Source organism: Mauremys mutica, chromosome 22, assembly GCF_020497125.1.
Source record: "Mauremys mutica isolate MM-2020 ecotype Southern chromosome 22, ASM2049712v1, whole genome shotgun sequence".
In the NCBI taxonomy this organism is placed as follows: Eukaryota; Metazoa; Chordata; order Testudines; family Geoemydidae; genus Mauremys; species Mauremys mutica.
In genome coordinates, this window is record NC_059093.1 from 3,125,528 (window position 1) to 3,146,036 (window position 20,509).

Genomic DNA, 20,509 nt, shown 5'->3' on the forward strand with positions numbered 1-20,509 from the left:
ATCATCAGCCAGCTTAACTATGCCCACTAGGCACAAAGTGCCTGTTTTCTGTTGACTGGAGTGCCTGGAACCATTGTGATGTCACCCATGCTCACGTGCCAGTGACAGGCAGCGATAGGCAACTTCCCAGACTTCTCTCACCTGACATTTCACTGGGTTTTTTGCTTGTTTTTTTTACATTTTGGTTTTGTGAGGTTTTTTCTGCTCCAAAAATGCAGCCCATCCAGCTCCAATAGGCACCAAGGGCTTTTTCAATTGCTGGTTGAAAGGAAAATAGTTTCTGCTTTTCAAAGTCTTGTCTCTTTCCCTCCCTGCACCCCCCACAGCATCCATGGGTTAGACTGCTGCCTTCCACATGGCTGCACAGACACACACAGTTGTGTTCATGTCAATCCCCTTGATACTAGTCGTGAGCCCTCTCGTGTACCAAAGTTCCCTGCTTCTGATCTTTCTGCTTAAAGATGCAATTTGCAAAAGGGCAGGTTGTAGTTTCCTTTTTTCTCTTGGTGCAAACCAAACCTTGGGGCCTACTTCTTATTTTGGGGTCATCTCATATCTTATTCACCTTGATAGCTCTCATCCTGGTATCCAGGTAACAAAAATAATACATGTATAGAAACATTTTGCATCTGGGGATCTGAGAGCTTTTACCATATTAATTAAACCATGTCCCACAACACTGATACAGATATGTTAATAGAGAGAGGGCCAAGTTCAGAGGTAATGTAGGTTAGACCCTCCATTCACCCAGTTAGACGAGATTACATTCACTTACTGCTGTGTCAATCAGTCTAAAGGAGACTAAGATTATGTAGGTTGCATGCCACCAAGGTGCAAGTTAAAATAGTGTGCAGCTTATGTTAGCATGCGCATTCTGAACCCTCCTGTTGCTGGCTTTTCTTGCTATACTCTTCTGACACCTCAATGTCTGGATTCACTTCCCTTACTTAACCTCTGTAGATCAATTTCCTAAGGGATGCATAAGAGCTGGTCTGATTCCCCATGTCATTTGCAGCTGAGCAGTCTGGCTATGAGATGCTGGTGTTGTCCAATCTATTGGTTCAGTATTAATTACTTTGATTATTTAGAATTCCCAATTAACACACAATTTTTGGTAGGGTCTTGTCCCTATATCAGGCCCCAGTGTTGCCCAAATTACTGTCCAGATGGGCATCCTTAGCCTATACGTTGGAATATTAACTCATTAGCATATATGTCAATTAGTTACCATAACTACCTTCAGTTAAACATCTGCTGATGTTGTCCTCCAAAAATACCCTAAACCTGATTTAAAAAAAAAACCTGCTTGTGGTTACCTGTCAGCACTTGTGGTTACCTGTCAGCTCAGTTTCAACATTTGTGATCATTACAAAACAATCTTATGCCATCTTACGACTTAAGGTCACTTTTAGTTTACTTGTGCCAACCCAGTTCAGCAACTCAGGCTGTTAGGCCTCATTCTTAGGCTAACTGCTTCAGCTACTTACAGGTCTAGGACGGTAGGTCTCTTGCATTTCTGCATTATCTTTATTAAATAATCAACACATGGGCTGCACTAGTGCAGGTGAGTGGAGAGTTCAGATTCTGTAGCATTTTACACCCATTTTCATGCACTTTGCACAGAGCAGGCACAAACCACACTATGGGGTATAAGCTGCATGGTGGTAAGTGGGTCACCAGACAGAGTCTAAAGTGGTGGGATATGGTCTAAGCCAAACAAATTTAGACTCCCTCTAGGCTTATTAGACTCCTGAGTGACCATATTTAGAAGATGAAAGATTAAAAGTTAATTGTGCTGTGAAAAGCAAGCCTGAAATAATGCCTGATTTTTTACAGATTATGGCTCATGTGTGCTTATTTTGCAAATAAAACGGCATTTTCTCTTCTAATAGCCAGTGCCCCTGGAAGAGGAGAGTTGGACTGGGCTTTTTTGGGCATCACTAGTAATAAAGACCCTTTACTGAAAATCAGTGCATCAGTCTGCTGGTGCTGTGTGAGCCGGAATAGACTCCAGCTCACCTTCCCGTGGAAGGAAGGTGAGGAAGAGGGGCATATGGAGCATGTTGGCACTTATAATACTTTTGAGAAATTGCAAATGTCTGTCTACTAAGGTCTGTGTTTGATTGTATCCCACCAGACTTTGTATATTGCTTTTATTTTTAGATAGCGCGTCTCCTCAGACAAGGGGCAGTGTCTTGGGCCAACATGCATCAATACCTATTACAATGGGCTCCCAATCTTGACCAAGGCCTCTGGCTATTATGATCATAAAAATAATGAAAGTAGTAACCGATGTGCAGACTCATTTACTTGACATTTCTACAGCACCTCTTATGGTGGGATGCCAACCTGGTTGAAACCTCTAGACGCTAGCACAGTATCAGAGTTAAATAAGAATGAGAAGTCAGCAGCTCTGATTTGGAAAACCACAGGAAGCAGCAGTGAGTAACAAGGTTACATTTTCACACAGTCACATCTCTGGACCATAACTATGCTTGAACCAGGATTATAGAAATAGTCATGAGGCCAGCCAGAATCAGAACTCAGGAGTCCTGCCCCCTCTAGATGGGAAAATTACACTAGGGTCTGTATCCATGAGCTAGGGAGCCTGTGCAGTGGAAACAGATGATCTCTCAATTAAGAGGCAGGCACAACCTAGTACTGAGCTGGTTCTACCTGCCCCTAGGTGAGGCCAATATACAAGTTAACTCTCAGAAGTCACAGCAAGCAACCCAAATCATAAATCCTGCCAGGAACTAGACCAAGTTACCTTGTGTTTCATTCCCTCCCAAGCAGTGAAAGACAGTAATGTAGTGGTCTGGTGTTTGCGTTGGAAGTGAGAGATTTAACAACCAGCACGCTGCACAGGCTGGCTTGAAGTGAAGCAAGCTCCCAGGTTAAAAACAGAGCTGGGATCAAGCTGAGGGAAGTGGATGTGTTTGCTGCTGAAATGTCATGGGACAGAGAGCGGAGGGAGGAAGCATGTATGTTTGAGGATGAAGGGGCAGCTGAGGGAGAACTAATGTAAATGTCACCATCACTGCTTGGCAGGGAAAAGCCTGGGAAGGTTGGGAAAGGTTCTGGGATGGAGCAGCCTCACTCTGCCAGCCCCAGGCTCTGCTGGTGATGCAGTGACAGGCTGCTTGGTGCTGATTTAGGAGGGGGCTGTACCATAATCCACTCCTCATGTGCCTGGGGCAGTAATTCACAGCCTCATAAAAAAAAATTAAAGCTCAAACCCATCACACCAGGGTGGCAGCTTGCAGAGCAGATTTAAGGGTGGGATGAAATCAGACTTAGAAATGAGGTGTCAGACATAGCGTGAGGGAGGGACCAAGTGAAATTACAGCCAGGCGAGGACAAACTGTCCCTGTGAGACTATTAGGAGAGTGTGTATTTTATGGGAGGCTCAATGCTGACTGAATCCTCTGTAAACAAAGTACAGAGAGCCTTTCCTCCTCACGCACAGGGCACAGGCGGCCAGAGCACATACACCAATGGGAATAGAGGTGGAGAGAGATGTTTTCAAAAGGGCCCACTGATTTTGGGTCTCTGTTTTCATTTGCACAACCTTCTTGTGACATTATCTAGACCCCATTTTAAAATTTGCCAAGCACTTGCAGCTCCCCTGGCCTTGGGCAGAAGTGGCTGGAGCTTAGCACCTCTGAAAGTCAGACCAATGTATCATAGGTTGCACCCTAAAACAAAGTCACCCAAAATGACTGGTTGCTTTTGAACAACTTGGTCTGTCTCTGTCAGCAGCCACTCTTGAAACCATGGACCAAATTGCATCTCTCACTGTCTCACATTCTCCGTTCATCCTCATGCATGTCCTATTTACATGCTGGCTAGAACTCTAAGGACATTAATTGGCCAGCTGAAGATGCTCCAGCTACAGAGGAAAGGCTATAAATAACTATTTTGATATTAAACATCTTTATTAGAAAATATCAATGTTTTATTGGCATGGCTGCTACCTTCTGGCTGTTTGTTTTCCTCCTGGCTCAGCTGTGTGCATTCCCCTCTCCCTCAATCAAGGCAAAAGTCATGTGAAGCTACAAGGAAGGGCTTTTTCTGCCACTTTCTTTCATTTATTTACTAAATAAAAATAGAACCACAGAAATATAGAATGGGAAGGGACCTCTGTGGGTCATCTAGTCCAGTCTATCCACCCTCTGCTGGGGCAGATGAAGTATTGTCTAGACCATCCGTGACAGGTGTTTGTCAAACCTGTTCCAAAAACCTCCAGTGATGGAGACTCCACAACCTCCCTAGGTGATTGGTTGCTGTGCTTAAGCTGCCCTGATAAGGAGTTTTCCTAATGTCCAACCTACACTTCCCTTAGTGCAACTTCAGCCCATGACTCCCTGTCCTGGCCCCAGTGGACAAGAACTGTTTATCACCCTCCTCTTTATAAACAACAAAATAGCTCTGCATGCAAACAGAAGGGGAAGGTTCCTCCTAAGAGGTTTAAAATAGCTTCCAAAAAAAATTGCCCCCATCTCTGTGAGCCCAAGAGCTGGGAGCTTGGCAGACACAGCTCAGGGAGAGAAAAGAGGTAGGGCATGTGTATTAGTGTGCTCTTATCACAGCTGGTCAGTCGCACCCTCAGCCTGGAAGAAGGTCAGTGCTGTGCAGGGCCATCTTCCATCCCAGAGATGGATGCATTCCTAAGGGGATGGATGCACTAAACAGGGGGGTGTAAGGTATAACTCAAACGGGGGCCTAAACTGATGCCCTGCATCCCCCACACCCAAAAGTTGAGGTTGTTTGAATCTGAGTTTTGTGGTTCAGGCCTATCTCAGCAGCTACAGAAAGCAAAGGGGTTTTTTATGAATGAGCAGTAAATAGCCAATGCCTATTCACAATGCACGCACCAGCAGGGGTGACTTGGGCACACTTAACAAATGTATGACCTTAAACTCCCTCTACCTGATGAGCTGGGGTGTGATTCCAGCATGGGTGCACGGCCCTGCGTTAGCGCTCACCCAGCTAGTGGGAGTGTACCTAGCAGTATGTATGCTATACATAGCGGAACCAACAATAGGATCCAGGTTTTCTGAATCCCCATCCAGAGTTCTGTGCACTAGGCCACACTGCCTCTTTTGGACAAACTTCCTCAAAATACATCACCATTAATCCAGAGGGACCCACCCTCTGCAAAAAAAGGAAAATTTAGGTTCCATGGTTCATTTAATCCTTGGCCTCTCTTCTGAGACTGCCAAAGCTACAAATTGTGATGGAGCTTTTTTAGATGCAATGTAAATGTTAGTTTATGAGGAACTGCTATTTGCACTCAGGCTACTGAATATTTGTGATGTGTGAGAACAGAGCTGAGCCTCTGTATCTCTTCCTGCTACTGGACTGTGGGTATAAATCAAATCACCCACGGCCCACATTCATAGATTTGTCCCTGCAGCTAATTTTGAGGGCACACAAGTGTGTCTGCAACCCCTACTCCTGCAAACAAAGGCAGAGACGCTCCAGTCTGCATGCAGCCTGACTCTGCTGAGGGCCAGGTCTCAGAGAAAGGGTTACATACGTAGCCCAGAATCCAGTGAGAGCATGTCTGCCCTGACTCATGGTTTTTTCTGGAGATTAGCCTGAATGGCCCAGTTCTTGTTCCACACATGAGCTTTGCTGCTTGTTGTGATTATGTACCAACCACGCGGGTTTACAAACTGGTCTGTTAAGATTTGCCACACTGGAGGAAAACAGTTCAGACTGAGGAGGAGGCAGCAGGAAACAGAGAGAAAACAAAAACACAACAGTTCACAGCACACCGCGTTGGACTTGAGAGTGCTCCCCCACTAACGTCCTTCTCTTATTTGATCAGCTCCAGCCCACCACTTCTAAGAGACAGGATACAGAGAGACCAGCGGGGGGTGTATGAATTGACAGGGCAGCAGGGGGTCACCTTATCCAACACCCTTCTCTCCCATCACTTCACCTCACATTCACCCCTTGGGACAGAAGTGCCAACCAGCCTGTCCTTCAGTGAGATGGGTAGGGGGAAGAAAGTGCCTGTAGCAGCTGGGTCCTATGGGAGGCACCCTCCCTCCTGTACACTTACTAAAGCAGCAGGGAGAAACTGGAGCGAGACTGAGCCTTTGCCCAGATGCTTCAGGAAACAGGACACAAACCACCTCCTGGACTAAACCACTTGAACAATTTTGTTGAGAATACAAAATAAACACAGGCGTTCAATCCACTAAAATATTTATCTGGGATCTAAAAATAAATTGGTGCCCTCCCCCCGTGATGAACCCACACCCCTTTTTGTGTGTTGCTTAGTAAGCCAGATGCTTTTTATTCCTCCTTGACCACTGTCATTCCTTTCAGATTTTTATCTCTGCAACAGAAATTCCTTCCAACTTTTCCTTCTCCCCACCCCCCTCGCTAATGCTCTTCACTTTCAAATGCTAATAATCTCCAGCCGTAAAAGGCTTAGAAGTGGTTCTAGAGTGTTTGATCTTTGGCCTGTGATCTGCTTTCATCTTTCAGCTTTCAAATGTTACTTTAGATTTACTTTAACCTAGTAACATGCTTAGTATTCATAGGCATGGACGTTTTGTATGTTGTGCGTCAAGTCTCCCCAAATTCTAATGAGGCAGGGGAAAGTTATACTTAAATACACCTGGAAAAATTAATGGTTATCTGCTAAAGGAGTTGGCGGATGTGATTGCAGAGCCATTGGCCATTATCTTTGAAAACTCATGGCGATTGGGGGAGGTCCCAGATGACTGAAAAAAGGCTAATGTAGCACCCATCTTTAAAAAAGGGAAGGAGGAGGATCTGGGGAACTACAGACCAGTCAGCCTCACCTCAGTCCCTGGAAAAATCATGCAGCAGGTCCTCAAGGAATCAATTCTGAAGCACTTAGAGGAGAGGAAAGTGATCAGGAACAGTCAGCATGGATTCACCAAGGGCAAGTCATGCCTGACTCACCTAATTGCCTTCTATGAGGAGATAACTGGGTCTGTGGATGAGGGGAAAGCAGTGGATGTGTTATTCCTTGACTTTAGCAAAGCTTTTGATATGGTCTCCCACAGTATTCTTGCCAGCAAGTTAAAGAAGTATGGGCTGGATGAATGGACTGGATAAGGTGGATAGAAAGCTGGCTAGATCATCGGGCTCAGTGGGTAGTGATCAATGGCTCCATGTCTAGCTGGCAGCCGGTTTCAAGCAGAGTGCCCCAAGGGTCGATCCTGGGGCCGGTTTTGTTCAATATCTTCATTAATGATCTGGAGGATGGTGTGGACTGCACTCTCAGCCAGTTTGCAGATGACACTAAACTGGGAGGAGTGGTAAATATGCTGGAGGGTGGGGATAGGATCCAGAGGGACCTAGACAAATTAGAGGACTGGGCCAAAAGAAATCTGATGAGATTCAACAAGGACAAGTGCAGAGTCCTGCACTTAGGACGGAAGAATCCCATGCACTGCTACAGACTAGGGACTGAATGGCTAGGGAGCAGTTCTGCAGAAAAGGACTTAGGGGTTACAGTGGATGAGAAGCTGGATATGAGTCAACAGTGTGCCCTTGTTGCCAAGAAGGCTAACGGCATTTTAGGCTGTATAAGTAGGGCATTGCCAGCAGATCGAGGGACGTGATCATTCCCCTCTATTCGACATTGGTGAGGCCTCATCTGGAGTACTGTGTCCAGTTTTGGGCCCCACACTATAAGAAGGATGTGGAAAAATTGGAAAGAGTCCAGCGGAGGGCAACAAAAATGATTAGGGGGATGGAGCACATGACTTATGAGGAGAGGCTGAGGGAACTGGGATTGTTTAGTCTGCAGAAGAGAAGAATGAGGGGGGATTTGACAGCTGCTTTCAACTACTTGAAAGGAGGTTCCAAAGAGGATGGATCTAGACTGTTCTCAGTGGTACCTGATGACAGAACAAGGAGTAATGGTCTCAAGTTGCAGTGGGGGTGGTTTAGGTTGGATATTAGGAAAACCTTTTTCACTAGTGGGGTGATGAAGCACTGGAATGGGTGACCTAGGGAGGTGGTGGAATCTCCTTCCTTAGGGATTTTTAAGGTCAGGCTTGACAAAGCCCTGGCTGGGATGATTTAGTTGGGAATTGGTCCTGCTTTGAGCAGGGGGTGGGACTAGATGACTTCCTGAGCTCCCTTCCAACCCTGAGATTCTATGATTCATTTATATTTAACAACCGCTGAGTTGGAAAAGGGGAGGGTGGAGAGACCCATGCGCAGAACCACCGTTGTTAGTGCTCTGCATTTAAATATCCTACCTCCTCCCCTGATGGGAACTGTGGCATGGTGCAGAAATGTTGAATTACTACTTAAGATTTCTAGCTACAGGAGTTGTTCCGGAATGTTTGTCATGTTCATTTCCACAGAACTAAGTGCGAGGAATATAGATGGAATCCCTCATTGAGACCATATTGGCAGAGTTCAATTATTTGCAATATGTAGCCTACAAAGGGAGGTTTTTCCCCCCCTTGTGCTCAGGTGCTGCTTCCAGGAGGTGCAGTATGTTTTTTACAGGACAATCAGGGCTATATTTTTCCCAAGTCAGCAGGGAGATGCTGAGGGAGTGAGAATAACCCTCAAACCAATAATCTCCAGCCGGGATGACCTCAAATGGGGGTATTAGAAAGGCAGAAAGAGAAGACATACCTCCTTCTTCCCCTATTGTAATTACACTTGTGGAGAAAATGACTTTGAAAACCACCACTGGCTCAAAAGCTGCTCAGGACTGCCTGGTCTTCAGTTATTGTTGGAGGCCTGAGCAGTGGCACTGATGCAATAGCCTTCCTGGTGCTGTTATAACTTAATCTGGCAGCCCTGCCACCCTTTGCCCAGAGACCAAGGAAGCAAGAACACTAGACAATTTTCAGACATCAGTGACCATAATAAATCAGAGCGCAGGAATTATCAAATACTTTGCTAATGGAGGCCCCCCTCCCACTCATTGCATTTCCGCTCAGGCCACATTGCAGGTACAAAGACTGCCCCCTCCAGCACTGGAATGGGTTACCTAGGGAGGTGGTGGAATCTCCTTCCTTAGAGGTTTTTAAGGTCAGGCTTGACAAAGCCCTGGCTGGGATGATTTAGTTGGGGTTGGTCCTGCTTTGAGCAGGGGGTTGGACTAGATACCTCCTGAGCTTCCTTCCAACTCTGAGATTCTATGAAGGGGAAAGCGAAGGAGGACTTTGCCACATTGTGGTCTCCACTGGAAAACATACCCATGGAAGGATGGTGCAAAGTGAGCAAGAGCGCCTGTCGCCATCCGAAGGGGAGCAAGGCTAGTCACCAAGCTGCAGGATGTCCCACTGCTTGTGGTGCTGGATGATACTCATGAAGTTTGGAGAAGCATACCCAGAATTAGGAGACAGGCAGATGAGCTGCATTGTGTACACCTCATGCTGATTGCCCCAGCCACGGAAGATAAATAAACTGCAAACATGGATATGCTCCAAAGACAAGGCCACTTTTCTTTCAGTGTTTCTGGAGACATCCAGCATTGCCAGCTCTCACCACATGTGATGTTTTCCACAAAGCCCCAGTTTGCACCCACAAGGGATTACACAAGAAGCCCAGCTGTCGTTTAACAAAACAGGGCATTTCTCAGCTCTTTGGTATAGGTTTGTACTGCACCTAGCCCAATAGGGTCCTGATCTATGACTCTGGCACCTACGCACTACAGAAATGCAAGGAATAAGAACACTAGTCCTCATGCTTGCAGAGAAAAGCTTGAAATTGTGACCCTGAAGCTCAGAAACCAGAAGGCAAAGAAAAATAATCCAGAGTTTATTTAAAAAAAACAAAACTCCTCAGTATTTTTGAAGATTTGATCTGGCAATAACGGGCATCCCACAGGGATGCAGCTGCTTTCATGGATTTCCTTGCAGGGCTGGTACAGAGACTGGGGGAGAAAGGACCGGAGTACAAAGTAGTGGGATTTGGGTGTTGATTGCAATCCAACCGTTTTAGTTTCGGCGCCACTGCATTTTGCAAGGTCTCTCCCTATCCGCAGGGCAGCTGCCATTTCGGGAGGCAGACCCAATGCCGCACAGGTTAATTGTCATAGGTCTCACCCCCACTTAGAGCTGTTGGGTTCCAAGATGGGGACCTGCATGGACTCCCCTAAACTAAAATCCTAGTTTAGATCTGGTAAAAGCTGCCACCACCCAATAATGTACATGTATTGGGACACAGTCCTTCCCCAAAATCCTTGGGGATCCCAAGAGCCCCAAATCCATGGAGTTCTTACACCCAGGAGAAGTAAACCATTCCCCCCTGCTTCCTCCCCCCTCCCTTTTCCTAGGAGAGATACTGGGATCCAACTACAGAGGGATGCCTTCCTCCTCCCTCCTCCCCTTTCCCTGAGAATTCACCCAAGGAAAGATCAACCAAGTCCTTAACAGAAAAGATTTATTAAAGAATAAAAAAAAAGTAAACTCTCTCTGTAATACCAAGACGGAACAATACACAGGGTCTAAACTTATAAAAACTGGAGAGACTTCCCCTCCCTCCTCCTCAGAATAATCAGAGCAACAGCAAACAGAAATAAAGAATTTCCTTCAGCAAACACACAATTGCAAATGTAGAAATCAAATTATAAGACTAATCCACCTTTCTAATTAATACTCACTATTGAATAGTAGGAACTACTCCAGGAGAACTTGGAGACATGTCTGGCCTCTCTTAGATCCAAAGAGAGAACTCAGAGACAAACAAAGAAACACAGACAAAGGCTTCCCTCCACAGAGATTTGAAATTATCTTGTCCCTTGATTGGTCCTCTGGTCAGGTGTTTCTCAGGTTACTGAGCTTGTTAACCCTTTACAGGTAAAAGAGACTTTAACCCTTAACTATCTGTTTATGACATTAATCGTCAGAGGGGTTTAAGGCCAGAGAATTCCACCCAGCATTGAGCCCAGTGCAAGTCTCGCTCAGGGAGCTGTTACTCTTGTTCTCTTTTTGTTGTTTTACTTCATGTACATCAAAAGCCACTGAGAACGTGTCTGCTCTGTGCACACGGGGGGGGGGGGTGCGCAAAACATAACAGGGGTAAAAGGGGAGAGGGGCAGGGTCATGAAAAGAGAGAGGGGAACCGGGTGACTCAAAGTGGAGGAGAGGGAAAAGGAAGCAGGTGGGCGACCGCTGAAGGCTGTCTGAAAGAGCATATGTAAACGCATGCAAGACGCAATAGGATCACTGTAAGTTAACCCTGTGCTCCTCCTGGGAGCTGACATTTTCCCTGGTTCAGACAACATCTGCGCCTCACTGAGCTTCAAGAAAGGCAAAGGATGTGCCACTGGCTGCAAGGCGAAGTTTCTGCAGTGCACAGTATGAAGAGCAGAAAAGCCCATTGCTGGTAGATCGTGTGCACACACACACCCCTACAGATGAACACATGCATCTATTCACTCACACACATGTGCACACACAGTTCTCCCCATACACCCCCCCCCAATACTGCTGCAGGGGGAGGGAACATTTTTTATATGGGCTAGAGTGATCAGGGAGACTTTTTAGCGTCTCCCTAGAGGACCCCAAACCTAGGCCACTCCCGTCCCAAGAACCACCATGCTGTTTAATATTTAAACCCAAATGGCCCAGACAAAGCTGCTTTTCTTTTTATTTATTCTTTTAATTAAACACCAATTTAAAAGGGAGAGTGAGAGAAAGGCACTAACCACTTAAACCCACACTACACCCAGGTTGCTTAGTTGGAGCTGTTATGGGCTAATTAGATCCTTAAGTGATCATTTGAAATTCCATATCAAAACTATTCATAATCTAGAGCAAAAGAAAAAAAACACAACAAACCAGACTGCAACAAGAGGAAGGTTCCCCTGCCTGTGTCTGTGCTATTTATAAAACCCCAGTCATTGATTGTATTATCTAGGCACAAAAGAAAGTTACAAGCATAAGCAAAAGAGGCCTCTGCTCTTGCTTTCCTCTGATGTTTAAATGCATCCAAAATCCATCTGGAGATTCCCCTCCCCATTGGGGTAGGGGCATATTTCACTCCCGCTCCCAGCTTTAAATTGGTTCCAGATGACTCAATTATTTTGCACATCTGCATGGTAACATCAGCCGCATCTCCGCTCTGCAGGGGACAGACCTTGGGCAGCTGTTTGGCAGCTGGAATATTAGAACCAAAGATCCTGGGTTCTGCCTCCCTGCTGCTTATTAGCTGTGTGAATTGATAAACTGCCTGGACACTTGGCTGACACTGCAGCTCATCTGAGCCTAGGAACACAGTTGTTTTAGGAGGCTCAGAGGTTCTCTACTACATCTACATGTTAACCTGCTCGATACATAGGAGACAGAGCTGGGAACAAAGAGCTGTATTTTGTAAAGCTGGTAAAAAAAAACAAAAAACAAACAAACGTTTTCCTCCCCCATACAGAATTTTGAACATTTTGTTCATTTGAAGCTTCTTATTCAAATGTCTGGATTTTTTGTGAGAGATTTCTAAGTTAAGTGAAACAAACTTCTTTGTTTCGTGTCCATTCAAAACAGGAAATGTTGGTTGTGTTTTGATTTGATTCAAAAACTGAAATGTTCCATTTCATTTTGGAATTTCCTGTTGAAAGATAAAATACATATATAATATAGTAATGGTCCCCCAATGGTTTCCTGGGAAAAAAAAGTTTGATAAAACTCCATTTTTTGGGTGGAAATTTTTTCAGTGGAAACATGTCAACCAGCTCTAGTATTCTGTGAAATGCAGAAACAAGATAATGCACATTTTGGTGAAATTACCTGCAGCACCTTAGGTGTCAGGGTTGTCTTAGTTAGAGCAGGACTCCGGGGTTCAATTCTTGGTTCTGTTCCTCGCTCAGCTGTGTTGCTTTGGGCAAGTCACTTCACCATATGGTGTCTCAGCTGGATCTTTTGTAAAATAGAGAAAATGACACTCACCTACATGGCAAAGGACTGTGTGGGTTTTAATTATTTAATTCAGTGTGCTCCTGACCCATGACTAGGACATCTAGGCACTATGGTAATGCAAATAATGAGAATAATAATATAATGCATTAAGAAGTGTTCTGAGATCCTTGGCTGGAGGTCACAGTGCTAAACGTATCACAACTGAGGTGATGTGACATCACTGAGTAGGACTGGGAAACTGTAAACCCTGTATTGGTTAAGCTGACTGGCAGGGTATTTCCCTGGAAATGCCCTTCTCTTTTAAAGCCAGAGTTTGCTAGCAATGGTGCTGCAATACACTAAGGCATTGGGAATGGAGATGGGGTTCTTCTCCGGTTTTGGGCAGGAATCAATCTCCTGGGTTTCTGTGCTCGGAGTTAGCCATTTTGGGGCTGAGCTGAGCAATGCCAGTGTTGGTTTCCCTGTTGGCCATCCAAGGCCAATGTCTCAGTAGGCTGAGATGGTCCTACAGTAAATTCAGGCCATTTCAACTCCATATTCAGTCAGGCTTCACACCCTCATCCCTCACAGGAAGCAATAGCTGTGTGACTGGAGTGGCACAAGTTGGCTGAGAATATGAAGTTCCTTCCTGGGGCAAGGATGGGCCTGGCTATTTTCTGAGGCCATTTCAAGCCCATCACAACTTCATTTACTTTCTCCCTCAAATCGCATCTAGCGTGGGAAAGTGCTGCCCTCTAGCTGAACTCTGAGACTGCACCGCCCAAGGGTCTCTCTCCTGTCACAGCCCAGAGGCCAAGGTAGCTTGGCCACTGGAGCGGGCGTACAAAGTTATAGCTCAGAACCTGAACACTCAGGTTTGTGAGCCTTGTCGCCCATGCTGCAGCTCTTCAGCTTCCACCGGGATCAATTCGACCAGTGCCGCTGATGCCTTAACATTTGTCAAGCTATTCTATTCCCCTCTGCAAGATTTATTAATTATCAATGTCTACCTCTGTGTGGCATGCAAAGGAGGGAGGAAGAGGGAGGGAGGGTGTTGTGGGCAAAGGAGATCTGTCTGAAGGGGATTCCCATGCTGTAGCAGGCTGCTTGTTTTACTGGGAGCTGGCTGTGGTTGTGGGAGGAGGTGAGGAGAGGGTTCTCTCCCCTTTTAATTAGCAGAATCTGTCAGGTCCCCTGGCCTGGGAGAAAAGGGAAGATGGGTCAGTTTGCCTGAGAGAATACACTGTGATCCTAACCAAAGGAAGCCAATGGCACAAAATACAGAGAACAAACCCAACACCTGTTAACCCAATGGACTGGGACCTTAGCACAGAAGCAGCTCCAGATTCATGAGCCTCATTACAGGTGCCAGCCACTGCAGAGGGACAAAGAGCCGCCATGTTCATTGTGCCGTACACAGTGAAAGGAAGGTGAGGTTTGCACCATCACAGCTTGCGCCAACAGCTGTGGAGACGGGGACTAGCTGCAAGCATGAACAAGGCTGAAGAGCAGACTCTGCTTTGGCACTGCTTTCTCAGCGGTAAATCTCAAAGCACTTTACTAAGATGGGCACCTTGGTCAACCCTAATTGGAGCCCAAAGAGGTGAGGTGATTTGCTCAAGGTCACACATCAGGTCAGTGGCACAGCTGAGCTTAGAACCCGTGTCTGGACTCACAGCCCACGCTCAAGCCAGTTGAGTAGCAGCATCTCTTTGGCAAGCAAGATCTATTGGGGAAAGGCTGTAGGTGGCATGAAATAATTAGTCAGCATTGCCGACTCTTGTGATTATCACAAGTCTCACAAAATCTGGGGCTTTTGTTAAAGCCCAGCTCCAGGCATCATGCTATCATGTCAGAATTTCAGCTGTCATTTAAAGTAAAAAGCAAGTTTCTAGCCCTTCTGGTTGTGGGGAAAAAGCTCTTAAACACAAAAGCTCAGGAACCAAAAGGCAAATAAAAAAACCCACATTGTATTATTAAAAAACATGTTTTTAAGCCAATCTCATGACTTTTATATGTATGGGATTGGCAATACTGGCACTGGAAGATGAATTTCCAATGCTTAACAATACCAGTTCGGCGGACAGGAGGAGAATGGACAGCTCTGATTGCTGGGGTTCAAATCTGGATCACATCCCATGGACAGCCAGGCTGGTCTCCTTTGCTTCAGGATGTTTCAGGGAAGAAAAGCCACCCCTTTTTGTACCCACAGGAAATCCCCTCACCTCCCTGCTTCACACACCCCCAGCCTGGCTGCAGAAAACCCCCCTGGGCATCTAGTGAAAGCCTACCCTGATATGCCTAACCTTGCCCCTTCTGAGGGGCCAAGGTCCCCGCAGCCCCACGACAATGAGAACAGTGCTGGAAGTGCCAGGAGTCTGATCAGTATGCAGAGCCCTTATTAGTATTGGCTTGAGTATTGATAAGAAAACATTGTTTCAAACTTCAGACCTCATTTGCTTGCTAGGAAACAGCAAAGCAAAGCAAGTGAGAGGCTCTGAAAGGAGTCTATGTTCTCAGAGGCACATTTAGAATTCCAAAGCACTTTAAAGTGGGGATGCGGTCCAGGGAATATCTGGTCTCAGTGCAGGTTTGTTTTTGCTGGAATTAGCTGATGCTTATTGTAAGCTCCCGTGGCTCACTTTCATCTCCAACTCAACCTCAGTTCCCTCCTCCTCCCTTTCCATGAGGAAGCCACCATTCTGCCTCTGTTGCAGAGTGCATCAGATGGGCAGGACGGGCGCAGCTCCACTAGGTAATACTGACAAGATTACCAGCAGTTTGCTGGAGCAGTGTTGCATTTCAACTAAAGCCAGGGAAGATGGAGGGAAAGCTTTGGAACATTGTCACTAATTTCTAGTGAAGGACAAACCTCACAGGGAGCAGAGGTGCACTATGGCTAAGCCCCAAAAGTTTAGCCTCCTCCCCCCCGCCAAAAAAAAGCTTATCTGAATCTTTAGGCCAGGTAGGCAGCAGAATGTTTCCTGGCTGCTCATCGTATGCCAGCACTTAGAGACCCTGTGTGGTGACACTGGGCAGCGTAGGCTGCATTAGTCAGTCTGAGAGCTCCAGAGCCGGACAGAACTGCAGGGTTTGTCTGTGTCGAACAGCCTTGTGGAGGAATCCTCTTTGTATTGACTGCAACCGAGTCCTGGCGCTGCTCTGCTGCCAAAGACCTTTACACCTTGGCTGGGCTTCTTTTCATCCTCTTCCACCTTCCTCCCAAAACAACCAGCCCTGCCCTGCTTCTCTCTTCTAGGCCTGTTCAGCCTCCTCCAGACTGAGGGACAATGGGAAAATATTAGTGCTTGAAGTCTCTCTTTCCAGTACAACACAGGGATGGATATTTGGTGGCCCAAGTGACATGAGTTTAGCAAGCCTCATTCCAAGTGTCCACATCACGATAACAACCCTGTCCACACGGCTGGCAGCCTTGTTGGCTGTTCTCAGCAGGGAGGCCAAGAATTCAGTGGACCACTGAGAATGAATTAGTAGAGGAGATGCTTCCAAGTGAGCAGCTGGACCCACCGGCAGGCAGCAGAGAGTGTGGGAAGCTGACACGGTTCGTCCTCCCATGTAGTACCTGTTCTATGGATACAAGACACCAATCCCCTGGGTTGTTATCCTGGCACCTTTTACCAGCACAAAATTCACTTAAAATAACACAGGTGGCTCATCCGACATGTTCAGCATCCTCTGTGATCTACAAGGGAACCTCTGCCAGGCCTGGCACAAGATGGAAGGAACAGGCTCTGCCGGGAGGGGACGGACGGGGGGAACGGGAGGGGGCACACTCAAATTGAATCTGGATGCCAGTAGCTGAATGCATAGCTCACCCGTTTCTCCCCCTCTGCCCTAGACACCTGCAATGAAACAAGCTGCCAGCTCCCAGGATGAGATACTGATGTTTCAAGTTCCACTGTTCACTCTATCAGCAGTGATTCAAGGCTTCGTCAGATGCACCCCTCAATTAAAAGGTAGCCAGACAGCAGCAGGCACCAGGAACACAGAATATTAATTCCGGACGCTCCTGGGAGACAAACAGTCAAAATGAGAAATGCCACCACGAGGGAAATCCATTTCAAAGGGCAGCTCAAGAGGAGGAAAGAGGTGTTTTTGCCAGAGTCTTTTATGCTTTGTTTCAGAATAATTCCTCTTCATCCTCAGCCCTTCAGCTGCGTGGGGACTTGGTGCATGTGTTTGCATGTTCTTCCACCGCTGTAGTGGCTTTGAGAGGCTGTACCTAGGTCGACAGAATAATTTTTCCATCAACCTAGCACTGTCTACACTGGGCTTAGTCTCTCGGGGGTGTGAATTTTTCACACCCCCTGGTGATGTAGATAAGTCGAGCTCACTTTCTAGTGTGGACCAGCTCTCAGACACTAAGTGTCTTCTATACAAGAGAATCCTCTTCACGATCTCCCAGGGCTTGACTCAACAGTAGGCATTAGCTTCAGAGCTGGGTGGGAAATGATTTTCCCATCCCATGAAAATATTTGATCAGGACAAAAAGTCAAAATCTCAAAAATTTTCAAAAATCTGAAAAAAAATTGGTTTGGGTCAGTCAACTCATTTCATTTCAACTGTTCTTTATTCTTTAACATTTTTGTTTGCTATCATAGCTTAATTTTAGAAAAAATAATTTTGAACTGGAAAATCAGAATTTTTGTGTTGATTATGTTGAAACAAAATGTTTTAACAATTTAAAACATTTTCAACTTTTTTTTTTTTGAGTCAAATATTTGTCAAAACCGACCCTTTCCATCAAAATGAGAACTTTTTGTAGGATCGATATTTTACAATAAAAGGTTTTGGCAAAACACTCCCAACCAGCTCTAATTAGCATCTCTGGGCTCCAATGCTCAGATCCAGTTTAGGATTCAGGTTCAAAGCAAAAATCTCAATTCAATTTCTCTCTTGCATTTATCAACACCGAACTGCAGCAATCTCTCACAGCCAAACACACGTCTCCACCATCCTGACTTGTGGAAATCTCAAAAGGCCAGCTCTTCTCATGAGACTTCCACCACCTTGGCCTCAAATTCCGTGAGAACAAGTTCCCAGGTAGGCCTTTTCTGATTATTCCATGCTGGATTAACAAACTCTGTTCGGATGGATTTTGCTCTGGGAATTCAGATCCAACTCCCGTCACATGTGCTGAGATACAAAAGGGTTAGGGTAGATGTTTTGGCCCCTTCCTAGTATATAATATAAATAAGCATAGAACCACCGCGAATTCACACCACCTGCTAGGAGAGCCATTGCAAATTGCCAAATTGGGGCCTGATTTAAAACCCACCGAAGTCAGTGGGACACTTTCCATTGTCTTTAATGGGTTTCTGGCTCAACTCGTTTGTGAACTGGTGAGCAAGTGTAATGATAAAACTCAACATTGCTGCTTCCTCTAATATTTTTCATTAACTTAGGCAAGAGCTGTTGACTTGTAAGTGATAATGACACTGTGTATCATACACTAGTGAGCGTTCTATGGAAGAGCTTGTAAGTAACTGAAAACTCAGTCCCCTCCCTACTATGAAATCAGAGCTGAGAAGAGGGCTGAGAGCAGGGCCGGGTGTCTTTGGGGAATATTACTGGGCTTGTGGATCAGTGGTGTGTGAATTAGCAAGGCTCTAATGCATGTCCTCAGAAATGGGAACAGCTCTCTGGCTGTGCCTGGGAAGCAGAGAATTGACCCTCCTTTTGGGGTAACCCTAATCATGAATTACACATGAAAATCTTAAACAGGGGGTCCGTAGTGCAATAAATTCAAGCAAAATTCACCTAAGAGAGACACAAGATGTGACTGCTGCTGCCAATCCTGCTACGTCAAGTGCTGTGGACTTCTGCTGGAAGGGGGCGTCGGGGCAGTGCGAAGCATTGCTACGGTGTCTTCCGACCCCTTTGAGCTGCACGTATAGCCCTGGAGCGGACAGTTACCGGCGTAAGGCCTCCCTCTCTGTCTCGGGCATGTGTGATCAGGTGATTAAAGATACACACAAGGGGGGCAAACTAGGGACTGGCAACCTTAATTCTGGCATTTCCTCACTCTGAGTGCTTGACTTTGAAACCTGAATGCTCTTCGAAGATGCAAGAAGGTTTGGGGACACACTACATATTTATATGTCCCCAGCAGATCCAGCTCTGTTTTCTCGTCTCCTAGGGGAAGGCCTTTTTCTGCACTGTCGCTTCCTTTTTATTCTTATTAGAAATTTCCCTACATTTAACGAAGCAGCTTATTTCTCCCTGGAAGTGGCTGTACACTGGGCTCCTGACTCAGCTGAGCTAGAGGGAGCAGCTGCTCCCGCCGTGCTCGTTCGCTTGCATCTAGTCTCTGCACAGTCTGGTGCCTGGAAATGTCAACTCCTCCTTCAGCCAAAGCCAAAGGCTCTGGGACCACACAGCGCCAGCATCATTACCATAAAGTTAATAAAAATAAGCCCTCAATAATGATAATAAACCCAAAATTAAATGTGATGCCAGAGGAGTAAAACAGAATGGATCCAGAGCCCTTCTCCTTAACAACTCTCATTCCCTCCCGTCTCCTTCAGACGGGGGGGGGGGATTAGCATCTTAAGCATTAGGAAAGGGTTTGAACATAGAAAGAGAAAAGCTATTAGAGTGCAGTAGGAACAGACACGCCTCTCTTGTGGTGTTAGACTCAGACTTCCACTGGAGACACCGCTTGGGTCTTTAAAGAGACACTCCTGAGCTGCTTACTGCCCACACGTCCCAGGTACCGTCCGTCCAGCTCGGCTGCACCTATTTGTGCCTCTGACTATTTCAGGTATGTCTATATTGCTGCTGAATTGCCAAAAGTACAGTACCAAGTATCATTGGATCTTTCATGTGGCTAAGCATTTATATCACACTTACTACTGTGGGGTGACTGACTGCCCTGAACATCCTAAAACAAATGCCTGAACCCTGTGCATTAACCTAGCTTGCCTTGCCATGTTGTGTTGCACATCAATATTGAACCAAATCCTGATGCTCTGTCTCCCTGCACTGTGCTGCTGCAAATTAGTATTAGCTGTATCACCATGCAGCATCTCCTTGCACTATGCTGGCGCACTTCAGTTTTATCTCCATCAGAGTGCAGCATGCACTTGCAGCAGGTTGCACCATGTTATGTTAGTGACACCTGCATGGCGATAGGCTCTCCCCTGGTATTATGCTGCAGGTCTCTAGAATCAAAGTATATTCCCATGCACTCTCTCCCCCCCACCCCCAAGATACTACAGCAGAAAGGGCACTTCCCAGAGCTGGAAAGTTTCTAACCTGTCCTTTGTGCCTCCGAGTTTTGCAGGGTTCTGAACTGACCCAGCTGGGCTTCATTAGCCAGCAGCTTCAGAACTCCCACTGCTGATTTGTTGTTAATGAAGCTTTGAAGTAAGCAGCCAGCACTCGTGATGGACTGAATGCTCCAACCTGGGCCAGCTCCTGCCAGATATCCCTGAAGTCTCGCACAGCCTCTCCTTGGGACACTGTTCTCTCTGATGCCTCTTGCAGTGAAAACACCCCACTGACCCCTGCAGAACGGATGTGGCCAAGCTTCAGAGACGGGGTGCCTGCCTCGGAGTTTGACGACATTGCTAGGTCTGTGCTTAGTGGAGACTGCTAAGAAAGCAAACCAGGGGATTCTCAGTTTCTGTTTG

The 20,509-nt window shown here is 46.2% G+C and overlaps 1 long non-coding RNA gene across 4 annotated transcripts in view; it reads right to left on the reverse strand.

Annotated features, from left to right (window-relative positions):
- The window catches only part of LOC123354760, a 99,409-nt gene that overhangs the window by 19,101 nt on the left and 59,799 nt on the right, over positions 1 to 20,509 (reverse strand). For all 4 annotated transcript variants that reach the window (XR_006574864.1, XR_006574868.1, XR_006574867.1 and 1 more), the window contains one exon: positions 12,747 to 12,875. This is a non-coding gene — a long non-coding RNA (uncharacterized LOC123354760). The remainder of the gene's footprint in view (positions 1 to 12,746; positions 12,876 to 20,509) is intronic.